Source organism: Marmota marmota, unplaced genomic scaffold (genome assembly GCF_001458135.2).
Source record: "Marmota marmota marmota unplaced genomic scaffold, marMar, whole genome shotgun sequence".
In the NCBI taxonomy this organism is placed as follows: domain Eukaryota; kingdom Metazoa; phylum Chordata; class Mammalia; order Rodentia; family Sciuridae; genus Marmota; species Marmota marmota.
The window spans coordinates 39,931,830-39,940,572 of record NW_026000037.1 but is presented as its reverse complement, the minus strand read 5'-3'; positions in this window follow the sequence as shown (position 1 = coordinate 39,940,572).

Genomic DNA, 8,743 nt, shown 5'->3' with positions numbered 1-8,743 from the left:
GAAGTCAATTGGATCAAGCATGCACTTGACCTTTTGCCCTTAAACTAGTAATCTATCCTGCAGAAATCTAATCAGGGTGGGGCTTTAAGGATCACAAGTAATATACAAGCTTCCCAAAGAAAAAAAATGTGTTCTCTTTACAGGCACTTGGAGTTGGCTAGAATGTGGAAGCCTCAATAGGTTTGTTACTCCTGTCATCCAGAGATCTCAGAAGACACAGAAACCCTGAGCTGCTTGGATGAATATTTGTGCAAATGCTGATAAGACAAAGAGTCTTCAGGTTAGTGCTGAGTTCTGAGTAAATGAACTCATACTTTCTCTCTTATTTTTTTTTAACTCAGTTTTCAGAAGGCTTCCCAAATAGATGCTGAAGTCTATTTAATAAAAATCAGTAATTATTTTTCATTCACACATTGTTTTGAAATATAGAGGTTAATGTATTTTATTTTACTTTCCCTGTGTATCCAAATTATAAATTTATGGAGAAAAAAATCCTTGATGCTATGTAGCTTTATTTGGGAATGGGATCTGAGCTTCACTAGAAAGCACTGAAAAATGTACAACGTGCTATTTTTGGGGACTTCAGGTTATAGCTTTGGTCTATAAAGTGCCCAATGGCAAGCCAGAATCTACTGATGGCTGTGGAAGGATGATATTGGTGAATCAATGAGGTGCCAGAAATGAGAGGGTATTCAGTATTTATTCTGATTTAGAAATGGAAATTTTGATGACCTCCAGTCATTCACTTTTTTGTTTTGTTTTTAGTTGTAGCTAGACACAATACCTTTATTTTATTTATTTTTATGGGCTACTGAGGATAAAACCCAGCACCTCCCACATGCTATGCAAGTGCTCTACCCCTGAGTCCCAACTCCAGGCCCTCCAGTCATTCATTCAAAAGCAAACTGTGTTGGAAAACACTAGCTGCCATTTTAACTTGGAGTTTTTGTATTTCCAAAGGTGGATTACCTTATGAATAGTGAGTTTGATATGACTGTGGGGTGCATTACTCTTACACACTTCTTTTCCAATGTTAATTTTATACATCTCTTTTTGAGTATAAAAACTCAAAATATATCATGTCCTATTGTTATTTTTAACAATTGACCCTTACAAAATAGTTGGGGGTTTAAGGCAAATAATGTTTTTTTCTTTCCAAACATTTCAGAATAAGTTGTGACCATAAACACAAAGTATGGAATTATTTTTGCATTTGTTTTGCAACTTTGTTGGGTAATTGTCACTTTTATCCCAGTTACTGTCTCTGTTCTATAATTAAGTTGGTTTTTATTTTCATTTATCTAACCACATTGATGATGAGGTATTACATTACAAAAGATAAGATTTGTAAGAAAATAGTAGCTACCAGATCTGCCATATGTTGAAATTCTTTTAGGTAACAGATTTCTGAAGAGACTATAGAAGAGGCTGTACTTTCATTGAGTCTACAATATAAGAAATAAAAAGCCAGATAAAGCTGTAAATGTTATAATTCTCCTGAAACCTTGCCATTTGAAAGGAGAGATAGTATGATTTTCTAGAAAAGTTTTGTTTGTGACTGCCAGGGTCATGAAGCATCTGTTCACCAGTCACAGATTGCAGGTCCACCTTCCACCCATAGACCATGATTGAGGCATTTTTGAGGAGTTCACTGGAGTTCATTGGATTATGTTGTATTGTTTCCAACTCCTTAGCTTCACCTTTACTGATACCTATTTGGACTGCCTTTAGAAGTGCCTCACTTAGGGCACAACAGAAAGGAATACATTTCCCTTTAAGCCAGTTCTCTTCATTGTGTCTTTTTACTTCATCTACAGGGCATTTGTGTTATCTGAAGCTTTTGGAGTGAGTAGACTGCATTTGTTTTATTGTGTTCTATTTCAAGGAGGCTCTGCCGAGATTTTGGAAGCAGCCTGGCTGGAGAGGTAGACATGCAGCATATAAAAGGCAAGCATAATATTCATTTTAGATGTAAATATTCTTTTATTTACATTGTTAAGTTTAAACTACTCAAGCAACATATTCAAGTGAGGTTTGATTATTTTCATTAACCACTAATAAAAGAGAGTAACCCTCTTTCTCTTTCTTTTTAGAAATACAATATCACACATACTACAAATCTTCGAGGAATAATTTATCAGCTGAGTTGTGAGACTGGAGGAGTTTGAGTTCCTGTTGAGACTTTTTCAACAACTGAGACTTTTTCAGTGGCCTACAGAGAAATCTCAAAATGGCATCATACCACAGCCAAGGCTGCTGGTCAGAAAAAAACATTCTGAGGTTACTGGAAAATATAGAAAATAATGTCCAAAGCAATGATAATGAAACATTCAAGACAACCCTTTCAAATATGGACTGGGAAAAAAATAGCTTTTAAGCATTTCTTTGCAGAAATGTGCAAAGGCAAGTGGTTAGAGATTCTAGTAAATTGAGGAAGTTATGTACATTGAAAGAATTAGTTCTGGAAATGAAAGAATGTGATAAAATTCCCACAAAATGCAAAAAAATATGACACATCCAGACTTCCCCCCAAAACTCCTGACTGCTTACATCCACTTCTACAAGGAAAATTGGGCCCAGTATTCCCAAGAGCACCCTGAGCTGAACAACAAGGAGTTGACAAAAATACTGACTGAGAAATACAAGCAGCTGCCAGAAGAAATAAAGCAGAAATACATGAGAATTTTCAGAAGGAGAAACAGGAATTTGAAGAAAAACTGGCTTGTTTCAAAAACAATCACTCTGATCTAGCTCAGGTCTCAAAAACATCTGATGTCTATAAGAGGTGCCAAACCAAAGCCAGAAAGAAGTTACAAGGAACTGTAAAAAATGTGAGATCTCTAGCAGAAACTGGTAGATTTTCTGAGATGGTGAAATTTCCTAGAGAGCCTAAGAAGCCTCCTGTGAATGGATATGACCAATTTCATCAAGATTCATGGTCTAATAGGGAGCTGCAACATTTGCCCCTGAGGGAGCACATGGTAGAGATTGGGAGGCACTGACAGCATGTCCCACAGAGCATGAAGGAACAATATAAAAGACAGGCTGAGGAGTTGCAAAAACAATACAGGGTGGACCTGGACCTCTGGCTCATGAGTTTGTCACCAAAGAAGTATGCCACCTACAAAGTGACTAGCTATGGGAAGCATAAAAACATAACCAATGCAGGAGGCCCAAACCCCAAGTCCAAATGAATAGATCAACAGTCCCCAACAGCTGAAAGTCTGCAAGAAGGCCTTGAAAAGAAGCAGGGACTGAAGTCTCCAGGGAGGGACTCACTGGGCACTGCTCAGATGGAAATCAACTAATAATGATCATCCCTCACAAGGATTAGAAAGAAGAAGTAGAAAGAGGATGAAGGAAGTGACTCGATAGACTCTAGGAGTGGAGATGAAACTGGATGTGGTGGGTCTGAGGGCAGTGGCTCTAGCTCATCTCCCTGGGGCAATCCTTAGACTTAGACTTCATCTTTGTTCATACTCTATGTTGTTATGTTGAGGGAACTATCAACAAAAAGGAGTTCAGGTTGGAAAGAAGGGAATGTGGATCACTAGTATCTATGGCAGTTTTGTAAACTGGGGAAAGGAAACCCCATCTAGAAGAATATTTTATATATATTTTTTTTCCTTTTTACCACTAGCAATGTATGAGTGTACCTCTTCCTCACATCCTTGCCAACACGAATGTGTTCTCTGATACAAGGAGGTTGATTCATAGTGTGGTTGGGAGCAGAGGCATGGAAGGATTAGACAAACTGTAGATAAGGCAAAGGAGAGGTAGGGAAAGGGAGGGAGCATGGGGGTAGAAAAAACTGGTGGAATGAGATGGTCAGCATTACTTTAATACATGTATGAGGACACAAATAGTGTGAATATACATTGTATATGACCAGAGACAAGAAAAATTGTGCTCTATATATGTTATATGAATTGCAATGTATTCTGCTATCATTTATAAAAAATTAGAATAAAAGAAAAAAGATTGTAAGATTACAGAATGAGATAATTGTGCTATGGAATGCACACAAAAACACACTGAGTATTCTTGAAGTAAGTTTTGCTTTCACTTTTAGGCTTCCAGTAATGATAGGCAGCTGGTGAAGGTGATCCCCCCACTCACTGTCTTGACAGGGTCACAGTGAGAAAAAGTGTTGGCCAAGCCGCTCTCCCACTGTCTTGACAGGGTCACAGTGAGGATAAATGCTGGCAAAGCCACACTGGTTGGTGGGAAACCAAAACCATGAGACCCCTTTTTATGTAATTGGGACTTTTCATTTTCATGCTTATGTTTCTGACAGGAGGCATGAGTATGTTAAATGCCAAACAAATTAAATTTCAGATGGCTAGAACATAACAGGTAGTTCATGCCTTGGAGGTGGTTCTACTACCCCTCAGCATATCAAGGACAAAGTAGAAGGCTGTTCTTCTATCTCAGTACATTGTGGATAAACCTGATAATGGACAACAATCATCCTTTGAAAGGTCATGAGAATTTTAGGCACCAAATTGATTATATCAACTAGAACCCAAGCCCATATTTCCAGCCTCTTAGAAAACCTAATCAGTATGCTTATTTCACAAAGTTCACCACATGCAGTTTCATTTTTGATTAAGGAAAGTTATATTATACACTTAGGAAAGTTAAAACATATAAAGATATATCTTTCTCTTTTTATAAACCCTTTCTTACTTTACATAGGGATATATGATGAGCATAGTTAATATTGGTGGAAAGTGGATTGATTTTTAGAACTTACTTTCTATTGAGAAAGATTATAAAGATATGAGAACTAGTGCACCTTGACTGAGAAACAAAGAAACTCTTTGAGAAAGTAGCTCAACCAGTTTTATGAGAATAAATTTAGGAATTAATTAAAACAGCTTTATAAGACACAGTTTTAGAATAATGTTAGAAATATTATTTTATTTAGATTCTTAAGTTTAGAAATTCTTAAGTTTTTAGTTGTATAGGTTTCTGATATGTTTTAAGAATGATTAATAAACTTCAGGATATTTTAAATATAAGATTTAAAGGGACTTTTTTAGATGGGAATTTTAGATTAGAAATAAAGTACAAGTGTACTTTAGGTTAATGATTGGTTAGGAGACTTAGAGTCTGGTTACATAGTTTGGCATTAGTTAATAAGAAAATAGCATATCTTGGGAAAAATAGTAAATCTTGGGAAAATCTGAAAAATGAAATTAGTGACGTATTTTATTAATGATTCTGTACTTTTAATAATTATATAACTGAAGGACATATCCTGGAAAAATGTAAATTAATGTTACATTTTTTGTACCCCCAATCATGGTTAAGGAAATGTCATGTTTTGGCAAAGTTTTAAATTATATAATCAATGACGTATTCTGAATCTATAATGATGAGAAAAATTGTAATAAAAGATGACCCAGAGAAAGCTGCATTAGCTCTCTCTCTGGAGATTGCTCGAACGGAACGACTCCTGTCTCATCTTTTCGCCGACGCCACTCATCCTTCAGGACTCCCTGGACCCCGCTAGGGCAGGACCCCGGCACTAGGGGCTCATTACTTCTCCCTCTAGATACCAAGAATGGCTGAAGGTAGCACATGGTTCCTGCCCTCCCTGGGTTTAAGTGTAATTTGGAAAGAGACCCAGTTTATTAGCATTTCATTGTTCTTAATTTGCGGAAACTTTAAGCATAAAATTTAAAATCCTATTCAGAGAAGGTAAAGTTCTTTTTTTGGTGAAGGACATTTATTCTGACATTATATGTTTCATGAAGAGCTGGAAAGCCGAATTAAGTCATATTTTGACAAGAAATTTAGAAGTTTCTAAACCTTTTAAATGCTAGCTTCCACCTGAAATTAAAAGGGAAAAGTTTTTTTTCCCTGATATTTTTAGGTTTTAGTACCATCAGAAGTATTCATTATTTTTATATTTTTGTTAGGAATGAAAGCTGGTGTTTAAAAATGTTAAAATTCATAATAAATCTTTATATTTACCCTTTAAAAATCCTATGCCTATTTTTCTTTGGAAATAGTCAGATTAAAGCTCTTGAAAATGTTGAGAGTGTCTTATTTTGTTATCTGTTGCTATTATAGATAATCTCAGACTTGATAATTTATAAAGAACAGAAGTTTAGCCAGGCATGGTGGTGCACAACTGTAATCCCAGCTACTCAGGAGGATGAGGCAGGAGGAATGGAAGTTTGAGGCTGGTGTCAGCAACTTAGTGAGACTCTGTCTCCAAAAGACAAAGGTGGGGCCACTGGGGATGTTGCTCAGTGGTAGAGCATGCCTGGGTTCAATCCTTAGTTTGAGGGGATGGGGAAGCCAGTTTTACCCATCATGCACAATGTCTAGTACAACTCGGCAGGGGAGTCTCTGTATCCTTATCACTTGGAAGCCCCATCTTGAGATATACCTCCAGAATCACAGAGCTGGGTAAAAGCAGAGTCTGGAGAGACTTGGACCAGTAATTAAATGCTGTGATCCAAAACTGACCCTTGTCATTTGTTCTCATATCTCAGTCAAGAAATAGTTACCTAGACCCATTCAAATATAAGGAGTCTAGAAAATCCTTGTAAAGTTAGGAGAACCAGATTTTGCTGGGCCAGAATAATCACCAGCATAGTTTGCCCTGTCCTTTGAATCACTATCATTCGGTTCATTCTTCTTCATACACAAAATATACTCACCTCATCCCCAAAAGAATAGAACCAAAAATTCCATCCAATCAAGGCATCAAACTCAGAAAGTGTGAACTGTCAGTGACACGTGGCAGTTTCTCTATCAGGTCTGAACCGTATCTAGAGACTGCAACACACCCAATATTCAGTGATGGAACTGAGAATGGTAAGTGCAATAAACTCTCCCACATGGAAAGGGAAAGAGTGAGAGACACCAAGCCAAAGCAATTCTGAAATCTCATTGAGTAGATGTGTGCACCATACCTGGCACCAAAGATTTTAAGATTTTCAATATTCAACAGCTTCTTCAGACAGTCTTTTACCCATTCAATGGTCTTGATACTCTTGTTGAAAATTATTTGACCATATGTATTAGTCAGGGTTCTTCAGAGGAACAGAACCATTAGGAAATACATAGATACTTAGAAAGAGATTTCTTATGAGGGACTGGCTCATGAAGAGAAGTTGCATGATCTACTTGCAAGCTGGAGTCCTGGAAAAGCTGGTCCTGTAATTCCAGTCTGAGTCTGAAGGCCCAAGAATCACAACTGCTAGTGTCTGAGAGCAGGGGAGGGATGTTCCTGCTCCAAAAGGAAGAATGTATTTACCCATCTTCTACCTTTTTGTCCTCAACAGATTGGATGATGCCTATCTATATTCGTGAGGGTGGATCCTTTTTACTTCAGTTTTCCAATTCAATTGCCAATCTCTCCTAGAAACATTCACAGACATACCTAGAAATAACATTTTACTGGGCATTCTCTAGCCCAGTCAAATTGACACATTAACTATTACATGTGTCGTCAGCTTTTCATTTTATATCATTAAATTTTAGATTCTTATTAGGCCATTCAAATGGGTACCTGAATATATGAATATGGAGATAAACTATAAATTTTGTGTAAATCTACCTCATTCTGTTTTAAAATCTTCATAGCCTCATGTCTTGTAGAGATACCATCATCTATACAACAGAGAGCTCCATTCATTGAGTGGATCAGTTTTTAAAAGAAATTATTATTACCTGTGTAGCAAGAAACATACAATTAAAAATTTCATACAACATCTTAGTATCACTTGCTACTTTCACTTCAGGTTCACTACTAAAAATGAATTGCTAAGTCTAAGGATATGTACATTTTATTTCTTGCATTTTATGTGTTCATAGTGTAGAATTGAGAAGGTGTTACATTTTCCTAAGCCATCATAAAGGTCACACTTCTTTAACAACAACAACAACAACAACAACAAGGTTATCAAGAGAAAAAGCATCATTTATTAATTAAAAGTTTTATGTGACAGGAGCATTCAGAATTGAAGACCCAGAGAAAACTATTTTTATGCTTATGTTGATGAAGGACAGCTGTGCAGAAACGTGACTGCATCAAAGGTATTATCTAACGATAACAGACTGGCCCAATACCACGGGCCCAGCAAGGCGGTTCAGATTCTTCTTGGTTTCCCTGTGTAGCATTCCTTCGTCCTGGGTATAGGGCAGGACTTCTCTAGAACGAGGGTCTTCAAGGGAACAGGGAGAAGGCGTAGAGTGACTTTCTAGGTTCAATGGCTTGTTTATTGGGGGCGGGGGGGGGGATTCTAGTTTCCTTCACCCACCTGGAAGAAGAGAAATTCCGGTTTCTTTGATTGGCTAAGGGCAGAAAAGGGGAAGGATACAGGAGGGCCCAGGAGGGCCCAGGAAGAGACTCTTTTGACCGAAGTCCTTCATTTAAAGTACTCAGCATACTGAGCCATGTTGGAGTGCTGTGGTCTGAGATCCCTCTATAGGGGTCAAAATCCTTCAAAATGTTCCCACGACTTGCAACAACATTGATGTTCTTTACAGACCGGCTAACGCTGGGAAAAACGGTATCGCGTTGTGATTTCAATGTGTATGTCTTTATTAGGGATAAGCCCAAGCATCTTCACATTGGCCATCCACTTGCCTTTTTCGTGTTCTCTTTAATTTTACTTTGAACTTGTTACCTATGTGGATTCCCTTTGCCCCAAGAGCCAGACTCAGAAATCCAGCACTGCCTGAATCCAATTCTACAGCAAAGTTTAATATTTTTCATAGA